Below are 11849 nucleotides of genomic sequence, written 5' to 3' on the forward strand. Positions count from 1 at the left end.
TGACTTAACCAGATTGAAAAGTCCCTCTCAGGCAAACACTTTCCCAGAAAATTTCAAGTCTACGTGCAGGCGACACAGACCCTTTCTTTGTGTTTTGCAGCTTTGAGAGGCATATAAGGTAGCATTAATTTTTTAACATGAAGGCAAAGATTGCTTGATGGGACGGCGTACTATTCAAAGGGGATATATTACGGAAAGTTGACTTTTTAATCACTTCTATATAAATAGTTGGGTCTCTGGAGTGCCCGTCCACCCATAAAATGTGAAGTTTAACAACCAGGTAAATCCTTCGTCAGCTGCCTATTTCTGAAAATGTGTCTGTGAGCGAGCTGGTCTGAATTTTGATGGCTATTAACGTCACAGAGGAGCTAATTTGCATAATACTGTACTCACACTGAGTACTTCCCCATGTGTTGGCAAGCCAGACGAGAAAAGATCAGCCATTTCCAAGTGACACTTAAAGACCAGTTGTCACGATAACGAAAATCCACACGTAAAACGACAGAATTAAACAATGTCCCGAAACATCAACAATTTCAATTCGTTGAGCAAACGTCCGCTAGCTTAATGCTAATAAACAGTGTGAGGCTAACAGAAATCTGACAGTAATCGTAAACCTCCAAACAACTACAACAGTGAAAACAATTCACAAGCAAGAGGACAGCTGGGACCTTTTTTTGAGTTGTGAAAAAAAAAAAAACTATCATGTCCCCTTTAAGCATCCTAAAAAGAATAAACCGCATTGGGCACACACCATTTATCATGCCTCAAGTTGAAGAACTCTCAAAAGGTATCAGAGCTCGGGGATCGTTACTAATTACGTCTTTCACGGCACGGTGCATTCATCGGCCTCTCAGGAGCTAAAAATGGGCATCCCGCCTGACACAAAGGCCACCTTGGCCTTTATCTATCAGGAGAAAATGAGGGACAAACAAATACCGAAGGATAGTAGGATGGAAATGAGCCGAGATGGCTGGACGGAGGACGATGAAGAAAAAAAAAAGACAAGACGATGAGTGAGTGCGGGGCGCGAGTGACAAGAGGACAGATTGAGGTCAACCCGGGTAGAAAATGTGAGGCGGAGTGAAATGGAGGGAAATGTGTCTGTCTCCCGGAGTTTGAGAAGTTGGAATTAAAAAACAAAGTACCTGTGAGAGTGTGCGTGGGTGTAAAGTGACAAGAACATGGCGTGGCAAAATGAAAAAGCAACTTGTTCATGTCCGATTTTGACCAGCTAGTTTTGCATTCAAGTATTAGCATGGAGGTAAATGCACAGAGTATGCGAAAAATCTACAACACTGAACTACAGGAAATAAACTGAATTGAATGATTTTTTTAATTACGTTTTACGCCCTGATTGTCCGGGGAACAAATTGTTTCAAGTTTAGAAAGCAGAGCTACTTTAAGTTTAGTACTTAAGTTTGTTAGTTAGCGACTGCTTGGCTCGATCGTGTTGCTAGCTTAAGAGCTAATACCAACAGCTTATTTGTCCTAGCTGGCTAGCTTGCCCTGAGTCAATATTGTTGCTTACTTAGCTACCATCAGCACCAGCTCACCGAGAAATTGCGAAGTATCATTTTTATTACTTTTGTGAACTCAAATGTAAATCTGTTTTAAAGAAATGAGGAACTGCAGTCTCGGATAGTAAATGACATCTACATGGCTTTTTTCATGACTGAAATTGACATCAACAATGCAGTCACTTAAGGAAGGAAGGGAGCACTTGAGCAAGTGTTTACCTTCGTGGAACCCCCCCGCCCCCTCCCCCTAAAAAAAATCGTTATTTCAAATTCAGGAGGCAAAGGGTTCGTTGTCCTGGGTGGCTACCAATATTTGTGCTCTCTTGGTGGCGAACAAAAATATCATATTCACCACAAGACTGGAAACAGTACATACGTAACTTGGCCATAAGTGACCGGTTGTCATTGGAAATCCTGAGAAGATGGAGGCTGCTTGATCCAATCATAAAGGGAGCAAGAAAAAGTCACAAAAATGCTTGACGGTCCAGAGACGAACTCGTTATTGATCGAAACCTTGAAGCAACATATTGGCTAAAGTAAACGAGACAAGAATGCTAACTGCTGAGGCAACGTCAGACAGAGTGTAAAAAAAAAAAACGTGTGCATGCGTGATACATCATGAAAAGCAACTGTTGCTATGACAACATAAATAATAGCCTTTTGCCACGATGATGATTTGACATAATTTTTTTTTTTTTAGGACACTTTGGCCAAGAAGCATTGCAGCTAGCGAATAGTCTGAGTTGATTGTTCCTTCAAGTTTCTGAGCTTGTTACTTTGTTTGATTTTTTTTCGGGTTTTTTTGGTTGTTGTTATGTTTAGTCAGAGTTTTGTCTTCAATAAATTACTTGCTATGGCAAAATTACAAAAGAACACAGATTATATAATGGAAATAATGGATAGAAAATAAAATAGCAAGTCCAAACTAAAAGTCCTGTCTTCAAAAAAATAAATGTAATCATAATAATAAGACAACAACACCGGGGGGAAAAAAATAAGCAATTTAAGATTTTCTTTGAACAGATTTCAATACACTGTATCGCAGCTCAATCTAATTCAGCCTTGCAGGGTAGCATTAAAATGTATTCTGTAACTGCACTCCATTTTGCGGCGCTGTCATAAAATCAAAAAATATTCAGTTGGGCGTAAAAAAGCAAGTAACGATTAGCACTAATATCGCCTTTCCACTCACACCATAAACAACGCTCGGCTTAACTGCAGTGTATCTCCAACAAGTAAAAATATCTTTCAGTCCTTATAGACGGTCACACCAGAGGACTACGTGAAGAACTGGATCGCTGAAAAGACCCAAAAAGAAGGAAACGCCAAAGCAATTGAAATGATTCGGCTGGGGAAAGTTGGAAAATAATGAGATTGGCTACGCTGCAACGTGGGCGCCGGCAAAAAGTGCTTAATGTCACTCGAACACTAATTGGTGTTCCTTTTTTTTCTTCCTTCGGCATTTTGGAATTAAGTCTCTAAACCAGTCATCGCCTTACCACTGTGTTGCGGCACATTTGTGTGCTGTGAGTGATCATCAGGAGCGCTGCGGGAAATGATCCAATTCCACCTAATTGAAAGCGAAAGCGATTATTTACTTACTGCAGAATCAAATAACTTGTATTTGTTCATCTATCGATGCCGGCGATATATATAGCGATAGACCGAACAGTTTAATGCTCTTCCACGTCAAAGCAGAACCTGTTGCTAAAATACAGGATTAGCTTTGTGTTAAACAAAAATAAATCAATTAGGCCCTCATCCCATACTGAGCGAGTACATTTGTGCAAATTGAGAGGAGATCATCATTATTTCAGTCAATCTTTTTGTTTGGGGGGGGGGGGGGGGGGCGGTGACTCGGTTTGTGCATGAAAAAAAAAATAAAAATCTGCCAGAGGTTGCCCAACTCTGCTCTAAACTGCATGAATTTTTCAAGGCGAAATATTGCATCAGCACAGTCGGTCAAGCGGAGAAGCAAAACAGAATCACTTCACTTCACGCAGAGCTGGAAGTGAAGTAAGAATTCCACATGTGCTTTATTGAATAACAACCTTTTGATTGAATAACTCGCAGCCTTTGTTTCTTTGCCCAGACGGTGCCTTCGCTTTGACCAGCAATCGAAGTGGACTCGCACGGCAGCCTGGATGGCAAACTTTTTGGTGTTGTATATTTTTTATTATTATCATTATTATTATTATTATTATTATTATTATTCTCACGATTATTATGGGCAGCACGGTGGACAACTGGTGAGCACGCCGGCCTCACAGTGCAAGGGCGCAGGGTTCGATTCCGGCTCCGGCATTCCTGCGTGGAGTTTGCATATTCACCTGCGTGGCTTTTCTCCGGGTATTCCGGTTTCCTCCCACATTCCAGAAACATGCATGGCAGGTTAATGGAACACTTGGAGTTTGCATATTCACCTGCGTGGCTTTTCTCCGGGTATTCCGGTTTCCTCCCACATTCCAAAAACATGCATGGCAGATTAATGGATCACTCTAAATTGTCCCTCGGTGTGAGTGTGAGCGCGGATGGCTGTTCGTCTCTGGCAACCGGTTCAGGGTGTCCCCCTGCCTACTGCCCAAAGACAGCTGGGATAGGCTCCAGCACGGCCCGCAACCCTCGTGAGCATACGCGGATGAGAAAATGGATGGATGGATGGACTATCATCATGGTCCCACTACATGTCAAGTAACGTCAGGACGCAACATCGCAACGGATTTGACAACTTAATCCCACGTAGCTGAAGCGGCGTTCCCCGGCGAGCGTCAAAGCAAGAGTGCGTCAGTCTTACTCGGCTTTGGAGAAGCTTTCCCCAAAATGCGGCGGCAATACTTTTAAGGTCTGCTTCGCTTAAGTTGCCAGGCAACTATGACAGCGCAGTGGCTTTGGGTGTGCGCGCACTTGTCTTTCTGCAATCCCAAGCATTTGCTATTTTCATACTGCTTATCAGCACGCGAAGAGATGAGGGGAATCAGAAGGGGGGCGGGTGGGGTGAGGGTGGCGGGGGGGGGAATCCTTATCATTAGTGCATGAACAGAGTGATAATAACGCCGGAGTGCCGGTCGTGGCGCTAACCAGAGGTGCCCCTTCTAATTAGCTTCACACATTGCGTCCTTTTCACATGCGTGACACGCAGTCACACTCTAGTGCCGCCGCTGATTGCGTCTATCGTGCCAGATTACAGAGGGTCCGACTGAAAAACTTTCAACTGAAAGACATTCACGAAGGGGGAAGGAAGTCAAATTTTAAACCTCTTTTTTTTAGACCACCTCAATCAAATCAAGACCATCCATCCATTTTCTGATCCGCTTTATCCTCACAAGTCATGAGGCATGCTGGAGCCTATCCCAGCCATCTTCGGGCAGTAGGCGGGGGACGCCCTGAACCGGATGCCAGCCAATCACAGGGCACACAGAGACGAACAACCATCCATGCTCACACTCACACCTAGAGACAATTTGGAGCGTTCAAACGGCCTGCGATGCATGCTTTTGGAATGTGGATGGAAACCGGAGTACCCGGAAAAAACCCACGCCAAGACGAGAGCCAAGATTGTAACCCAGAACCTCAAAACTTTCAGACAATCACACTCAACCACTCGTCTCAACTCGTTTCACTTTTCCGGCTCATTTGGGTACGTCTGTACTTTTTAAACAAGCGTCCATATGGCAATAAAGAAGCTTCTGGGACATCGATGTTTGACTTTTATCTACTCCCGCCATTGTCCCATGACTGCTAGCATAAAACGGATATTGATGCTCAGCTTTTTTGGGTTTTTCCGGTCAAACTCTACCACAAAAAAAAAAAATAAAATAAGCCGAGGGGCAGAGTTCTCAAAATGACAACAAGTTTGAAGCCAGCCATCCTCTCGTCCTTGCCTGGAATTATAATTCTGATTGTAGGGCGTCAGTGAGACCAAAAGACGTCTGATGAGCGCTTCGAGCCATAACAGATAAATTTCCACGTCTGCTTTTCAGCCCGCAGGCTGGAGAGCAAGGTGACAGATGTGATAAGGTGCGGGAAGACGGCAGCAGCAATGATCCCGTGACAAAATAGAGAGATGGCAACAAGTGCCGACAGACGCGTGGGATTTGGAAATCCCAGGTGTTGTTTGAACTTGATGAAAGACGCGCACACAATAACGTCGACCAGCCGCTTGAGCGCGGCGGTAAAAAAAGAGCAATGGAACTCCACTCCGAGTACAAGCGGGGAGGAGGTAAACACGGATACCGATTGTTATCCGCGGGTATTTCCCCGGAAAACCGCACGCCTTCAATCATCCATTTTGAAAGAGGTGTGTGAGAAAATTTCAAGTCACGTCGCAAAAGATATATTTCAAAACCCAACGACGAGACTTCCCCTTCGACGCGGGCCAGACGGTCAACCAAGTACAAAGAGATCCTGCAACCTAAATTCTGTAGAAATGAAAATGTTTCAGCTGCTTTCTGCGATATTGTAGGAACCCACTTTTTCGAAACTTCCATCTCCAGAGAGTTGGGGAAGCCTCCACGAAAAGGGAGCGCCCCCCCCACCCCCTCCTTCCAATGGCTTGTGCTTGACACTTAAGAATTTTTTTCTCCTCCCTGCGCTTGCGTCAGTCTCGCCATGACGTGAGCCCAATCACAGCCGAGAATGCGCTGCTTTACCTGCCACCAAGCCCCAGTCAAAGCTGTGGTTCCTTCCCCCCCCCCCCCCCCCCCCCCCCCCCCCCCCCCCCCGGTCTCTTCCTCTCCCTGCCCCTCTTTCACCTGCAATGCATCGGTCTGATCAAATCACAGAACAAGGCGCTTTAAGCGGCCTCACCAATGGCCGAGCCTTGATCAAAGCGTTGGTTCTTTTTTTTTTTTTTTTTTCTCCAAAGTGGAGTCAACAAACGGCAAGCAAACCAATGATTGCAAGGTATCAAATTATTCAAAATCAGTTCTCAAAAATAACAGATTTTTTTTTTCCCCCCCACGCCCGTAAGTCCTGGAATTCTTCTGACGCACCTTATAGAGATTTCACCGAACCTCATACCGGTAGGCATGTTTTTGAACAGACATGCAATTTTGCCGTCGCAACGTTTCAGGTCAAGCCACACTTCAATTACAGCAGTCTGTCAAATTGCTACCTTTGCCGAAGTCATGTCAAAGCAAAAAAAAAAAAAAAAAATTGTGCATTGAAAACCTATCAAATCCAGAAGCTTTTCGCCAACCCCCCCCCCCCAAAAAAAACACAAGAAAGTGCTCTGAGCATCAATGACCGCATTGAATATGGAAGCCCGACATAGAAACTGTCAATGTAGAGTGAGCACTCAGGCTCTCCCACTTGTACACACTCGGCTCTCTGTCCCCCCCCCCTCCCCGGCTCTGCCTACTCGCTTACTCCAGCTAGTAAAATGTGGACGAGGGCAAGCCGCCAGCCAGCTCTCTAAAAGACAATATGCATAATTCAGTACGAGCGGTATGACTGCAGACACCTTTAGTCCATCAAAGTTATTTGTTTTTATTCTTACGGTGCGGCGTCAATCCAAAAAGCAGCGCTGCTCTTGAGCTTTGAAAGTTGTTTTAAGGGTGAGTAATTAAAAAGTAAAACACCAAGCGAAACTGTAAATCCGTCCTTCATGCTAGTGGGAATCGAAGGATTAGCTTGGTCTGAGGGATAAGAATCACCTCCGAATGTAACGTTGACTTCATTATCTTTCGTGCTTGTCTTCATTCGGGCCGCGGGTGAGCGAAAGCCTATCCCAGATGACTCTGGGTGAGAGGCAGAGATCACCCGGGACTGGTTGCCAGTCAATCACAGGGCATATGTAGACCAACACGAATGGACAATTTAGAACCTTCAATGAACCTTTTTTGGAACATCGAAACTCCACATAGTTTACTGGCTTTGCTGCTGCTGTTTTGGGTAGCGAGCGAGTTCAAATAGGTTCAACAGTAACCTTTTAGACGTCAGCGTGTGAAGAACAGAGTCTGTGAACTGAAATAGTAATGGAAATAATAAAAAGGTATTCGAGGGGGGAACTTATTTGAGTGGATGACACAGCCATGTATGAATTGGGGCGTGATGTCTAGTTCAGGAAGAGCAACGATTGAAGGAAATACGGTCATCAGTTTCTGGGTATAAACGTCGTCATGAAACGACTTAATATTAGCTTAATAGTTGAAAAATTGTATATTAAAAAAACTGGGCATATTTTCCCCCCCAAAATTGTAGAAGTTTTAATTGCCTTCGACGTTTCATGATTAAAACAAAAAAATTTGGTCCAGTCTAAGTGATTTTGGAGCAAAGCAACATATGATTATTTACTTGAAAAATTTCAACTTTCTTCTCAAATTTAAAAAAATATTTCATACTCCTTTGACAGTTTTAGAGGTAAGCAAGGACAAGGTTCCAGTTATGATGGAAATCTCTTTCCAGAGTGGCAACATAACCAGAATTTTTACGAGTTGAAATGCATCCTTTCACTAGCCTATGCTAGCTAGAGCATCGTCATAATTACAAAAGCTATTTATATTTTAAAAAAACACTTCTATGCCCTGAATACAAAACAATCCATTGAAAAAATATTGTGGCTTCGAAACCTCTAAGTTGTAAACTGTGTAACAAATAATGTTTACCGTTCCACAAAAGCTAACATTAGACTGAAGCCTCATATTTGCCCAAAGTCGTCGTGTCCTTTCGGGGGAAACGTTCATTCACAGATAACAAATGAGCAAAGTTTTCGCTATCGTGACTCGTCATAGTAGCTGTTTATGCGAACATGTCTGCGTGTTTACAATTTGTCCCTTAGTTTCAATTTACCAGGCCAGCTCATTATTCTGCCCATTTTTTTTTCCCTGCGAGTCAGTTGCCCAAAAAAAAAAATCTCCCAGCTGCAGCAATTGAAGCCATCGTGTTCACTTTGCAAATGTTTGGCCCGTGCCCAGTCGTGCACTGTATTTATGCCATCCAAACAAATCCTCAAATCTCTTTCCCCGGGTGCTCGGGATTAGAGTCCGCCGGTTCACGCGTTACTGTTCGTACTGTCAACCGCAACTGGGTACAAGAGTACAGGTGTCATTCGGGTTTCGGCTCGATTTGCATCCAGGGTTTCATTTGATTATGTTTAATGGTGACCGTGAAGCACATTCTGGCAGTTTTATTGCCAATACAGTACTCTATTACCTATCGTCATTAGCCACCTGTCCCGGCTGTTTGTGGCTCTTGTCTCCATGGCAACACTTTTGTGTCGAGTGACGGTCGGCCTGTCTTTCAAAACGGGATCCGTGTGGGCAAACAAAATAATAATAATAATACAACAAAAGTTCATTATGGGGCGTCTCATCAAAGCAGCGAGCCAACATCCCTTCTGGCTCGTCTGATCTCTCGCGATGATTCATGCAAACTACCGGGGCAAACGGGGAGGCTTGCGACAGAAAAAGATGTTTTTCTCAGGTGAATTCGGTGGGAAATTGTACAAAAGCTGAGGCGCTGGATTCATTTTCACCGTGTGCCTCCAAAAAATGCTTCGAGCGGTGAAGAGGAGGGGCTACTCCGGCTCCAACAGAAGAAAAAAAAAAGTTTGAACATGGCTTGTTCATTTACAATATTTGTATTTCACCAGGTTATGATTGCGCTGCCGCGTGGGGCAGTTCGAGGAGCGACTCCACCGTTGCAGCTCCGAGACAAAACGAGCTGCAGCGTTGTCTTTTAAACGTACATTTTATTCATTCTTTAAAACTCCCAAACGAATACAAACACTTTTCTCTTCGGCAAAGTGACTTCCTTTCTAAATTCGGCTCGAGAGGCGTTCAAAGACCGCCTCAGAACAAACGCAAATCAATGATAGCTTCAATGGCACTAAGAAAATTAAAAAAACTGTGCACCAAAACAGAAAGTCCAGCAAAATAAATTCTATGTGAGTGTTTGTGAACACACAACAAAGGAACAATTCTCACATCGACATGGACACAATTCTGAACCCGTCCAGTCTCCTACGCCACTGTGTAACCGCAAGGGTAGCCAAAGATCATAACTAGCTAGCTGGTGCGGCACGAGTGGTAGCCAGACAAAGATCGTAACAAGCTAGCTGGTGCAGCAAAATGCTAATTTTACTACTACACTGTGAATCCACTTAGATTAGCCTTACATAAAACGTTTCCATTCTTAATTTTATTTCTGGCCATGGAAATCAGCTGCAAAACTGTAATCCTGAACTCTTTTCTGGACATAATCCCTTAAAAACAAACGAATGAAGTAAAAGTAAGTGAATGAAACTTGTAAATCTACATAAAGTCACTCAAAGGATCCCATTTAAAAAAAAAAAAAAAGAATATGGCAGCTGAGTTGACATATTTCCAATACGCTTCAAATCGCAAAGTCCCTCCACAATTAAGTCTCTAGTTTCTTTTTTCACATCATTGTGTACATCACTACTCATCGCTTTTGACACAAATGAATCATTGGAGAGCCTAAAAGTGACAAGCCAACGTCCAGGACGTTCATCTTCTTGCAGGTTCGACCAAACCTCATTACTGAACCACCATGGGGAAAAAAATAATAATAATACACTCGACACCAGATTTAGTTTTCCAGTGCAACATACAAAGTACAGACATATTGTTGTTCTGCCATCACAATGCCCGCCATAGAGCAAATGCGTTCCGCAATGATAGTCAAAGATCTAATCCCTGATTTGCTTGGAGCGTCTCATCAACGGTTGGGTGCTTTTTGCATTTTATCTGCATGATGACACGTTAGATGGCTCGCATCCCCGTCGGCTTGTCGCAGATAAGCTAGTGATGTCATTCTTTCCACGCGATGACAATGAGATACACATAGAGGATCCGTGAAGGCAACGTTTACGGTCTCATTCGAGCACTGAGGAAGTTGGCGCTTGCGCTTCGCTGCTTCAGTGTTTCATCCGCTCTCGCTATCACGCGTAGCCTCTTTATATGGCAAGGAAGCATATTAAACGCAGGGCCAACATTGACAAAGTAAATACAGTGACTTATCGTTCGGGGAAGCGTTCCAGACCTACCTGCAGTCGGTGAAAATCCGCAATACGGTAACACAAAGAAGCAATTTGCGTTTGGCAGACTATTTGTCATGACAACGCTTCTCGGCAAAACATCTTAGCGTTTATTATTCTTTTGAATAATTTGTAAGAAACATTAATTTTTGGAATGGGTCAATGTCAATGTAAAGTGCTTTTGGTGTCCTCATCGGAATCACTCGGTCGTCACGAAAACGAAGCAGACTAAGGAAAAGTGAATTCTTATTAAAAGAGGCCAAACAGCTGTACGGTAGATTGATAAGTCTCGAAGAATGTCTTGCTTTTGTTTATTTTTCTTGTGTCATATTTCTGAATGAAAGACAACATATATAAATAGGACAAATGACCCACATATCAGCAGAGCTCCTCGATCAAATCTACTGAACTCACGTTGCACCACGACTTAGACCTGCTCTGAGCTGATCTGAAGTCTAGTCGACATCCAGTCCCCAAATTGTGCGCGCCGGCGGCGTGTCAAAGAAAACACCCTCAGTCTGCCGAAACACCCAGCATGGTGCAGCGCGGGCTATCAAATTCCCTAACATGGTCAACAATTTCGCCCTGGCACGGAAATCAAAATGCGCCAGTTTTTATGCCGAGCGCAGTGGCGCTGTTTACAGAAATAGAGCCCAAAGTGGCAACTTCATAATTTAATAATTTGACAATCTGGTGCCTCAGAAGCATTTAAACACGCTTTCCGACTGTATAAAATTTATTGCCATGTAGCTTTGCTATAAAAGCGCAACAAACTACCAAATTTCATTACTTTCACCAAATGTTGTTCCACATGCTTTAAAAATGTTTCATATTTTGAAAATATTCCTCGGTGGCTGTTCTCACTCTCTCATTCACGCAGTTCTTCCAAAAAAAGAGTCAAGCCTCAAGCGGTTTCTTTGTCACTCCCAGACGTACCGTAAAACTGACAAACAAAACTAAGGAGAATGAAACATTTAACCTCGAATCAAACATACGAGACAACACATGGAAAAGCATTGAAGGCCTGCCGCCTTCCACCTGCATGCTAAAAGAAAAGTTCTCAATGACGCGAATAGAAATGCGATAACGTTGGCCGATCCGGCTGATTCGTATCCCTAATGTAATCCTGTTTTCAAGTCCAATTGACTTTGCCCTTCACAAAATGTTTTGGGACTCACCTCCAATGACTCGGGAGATTAAATGAAGAACAATGGCGGCATTTAACATTCCCGCCGTCATCACAATACTCATTGTCTGCTCAGGTTCCCTGACACACGATGTCCGCCTTGTCAGGCGTGTAGAATATAAACCATGATGTTGGGATTTTTTGG

General features: G+C 43.5%; 1 protein-coding gene across 1 annotated transcript in view; it reads right to left on the reverse strand.

Annotated features, from left to right (window-relative positions):
• Positions 1-11849, reverse strand: part of LOC109528789 (cGMP-dependent protein kinase 1-like) — an 81711-nt gene that overhangs the window by 61437 nt on the left and 8425 nt on the right.

The sequence above is a fragment of the Hippocampus comes genome, unplaced genomic scaffold (assembly GCF_001891065.2).
Source record: "Hippocampus comes isolate QL1 unplaced genomic scaffold, H_comes_QL1_v1.1 scaffold121, whole genome shotgun sequence".
In the NCBI taxonomy this organism is placed as follows: Eukaryota; Metazoa; Chordata; class Actinopteri; order Syngnathiformes; family Syngnathidae; genus Hippocampus; species Hippocampus comes.